The sequence below is a fragment of the Papaver somniferum genome, chromosome 6 (genome assembly GCF_003573695.1).
Source record: "Papaver somniferum cultivar HN1 chromosome 6, ASM357369v1, whole genome shotgun sequence".
NCBI classification, from domain to species: Eukaryota; Viridiplantae; Streptophyta; class Magnoliopsida; order Ranunculales; family Papaveraceae; genus Papaver; species Papaver somniferum.
In genome coordinates this window covers 76695235-76697239 of record NC_039363.1, presented here as the reverse complement: position 1 = coordinate 76697239, position 2005 = coordinate 76695235, and the positions used below count along the sequence as shown (strand labels likewise).

The following is a 2005-nucleotide window of genomic DNA, read 5'->3' as shown; positions in this document are numbered from 1 at the left end:
TGAATCAAACGCCGGGTTTAATCTTCACATGTCGAGTTTAACCTCCACACCAGGCGGATGTTATGTGACCTGGCTCTTAATGATCAACCGCCCACTTCTTTTCCCATAACGGAGAAACCTATTTGGTCATCAACCTAGATCAACAAACTTTGGTCTGTACATCGCCATAGGAATTGCCCTCACCTTAACTCCATCTATTCACTCAACCCGGGCAATTTGGTCAAAAAGAAAGATACTCACATGGACGTTTCTGCTAGCTGGAGACTCACACATTGTTGAAGCTTTAGAACGAGTAAACAAATTTTTGTGCTTTTCAACGGAATCAATCAATACTTCTTTATATAAAGGGGATGTTGAGGCTGATGTGGCGGCTTCTAAATCAACCTCAAGCAAATTAAGGGGCCACGTCGGAAACCAGTTGTCATATCTGAATGGATAAATCGTTATCCAATCGTTGAGATTCGGAGAGACACATTCGGAATAGGAATCTGATGACAAAGTACTTAATTTTCCAATGGTTGCGTACTTCCGTTGTTTGAAATCCAAACGACACTTGGAGTTCCCTTATATCCGGGGAACATGTCAAAACAAATATCTCGAAAGTTTGATACGATTCTCAAAAGAAAACCACAGTAACAGCCTTTCTCACCACTTTTAGGTAAGTCCGATTCATTTATAAGAATTTCTTGATTAGTTCTGAATGATGTGATTAAATGCTATGGTAGCAACTAACAACGTTGAATCATGTTACGTTTCATTAGTTATAAACATCATATTTTTTCATTGAGTACTGTATCATCATAAACTCAGAGAAAACATCGTGTCAGCAAACCAACGCCAATGTAATAGTCTATCGATTTTTAATCCTGTGTGGCAGAAGAATTGGTAGCACGGATATTGAAACGTCATAAGGGAAAGAAGTTGTCTTCCGTTTTGTGTGTAAATAAGAACTAATGATCTATCCTCCTTTTGATTTGTTCCTACACTTGATTTTAAAGTTTTATGCAGATGAAATTCTAGAAAACTTATATTTTGATATGTTGTTCTCAGTTTTGTTTGTGAACAGTTACAAATATCTATTTAATTGAGAAAGGAACCCGTTTTGGGTTTACAAATGAAGGAGGTTTTGGCCGGGTAACTATATTTGTACTTCTTGCATTAGAAACTTTCCTACTTAACGGTTTATCCATAATGGTTTCTTGCGTTCGCAGGATAATATTTGGAGTATCTCTGCACTTTGGAATTGTGCAACTAAACATGACTTTCGTAATGCTAGAAAACCAAATAAGTATTACGGATGGCACTTGATTAATGTTTTTTTCATTTATTTTGAATTTTCAATTATGAGTTGGTACTAAGTATCTCATTTCCTTTCTTTTTACTCTCGGAAGCTGATTACTATTAATTAATTGGTGGAGGATTAAGAACTTTAGCCTGCAAAAGATTTGGAACACTGATAAATTATGAATACCACCTACTTTTACATTATACCAAGCAAAGCAAAATGAGTAAATTTCAGATTTTTCCTTTTTGTCTGGAAATTTTAGATCGATAAGCCATGTGAAAATTTTCCACTGAACCAGTGTAGTGTTTCACAAATTTAAACACCTACCCCGTGCATATGCACGGGCTTAAAAGGAACGTGCAATCGGGATATGGAAACTAATTGGGGATATGAATTACTTCCCCCAACCAAAGGTGTCTGCTAAGAGTTGTTTTTTGGGCCGAAAATACTAAAATACCCTTAGATTAATTAAAAAACATTATGAAAAGACTGTTATACCCTTTCAGCTAAAACATAAAATCAAAAACCAAATCATTTATCCCCCATTCTACACTATCAGTTCTGGCACCCATTAGGTTAGGGTTTCGAAAAAAAAATTCTTCATCTTCTTCATCCTCTATTAATCGTTAATTCAAAATTTTCTTCGTCGATTAAAACCAACCCATAGGAATGCCTCCAAGAAAGAAATCAGATGCCCAATCGAAATCAAAATTGATTGCT

At 35.8% G+C, this 2005-nt stretch overlaps 1 long non-coding RNA gene across 1 annotated transcript; it reads left to right on the top strand.

Annotated features, from left to right (window-relative positions):
* Positions 1–552: 552 nt before the first annotated feature.
* On the top strand, positions 553–1423 carry LOC113286508. Its single transcript, XR_003329351.1, has 3 exons — positions 553–658; positions 1051–1134; positions 1212–1423. It is a non-coding gene; the product is annotated as an uncharacterized LOC113286508 (long non-coding RNA).
* The last annotated feature ends 582 nt before the right edge of the window (positions 1424–2005 follow it).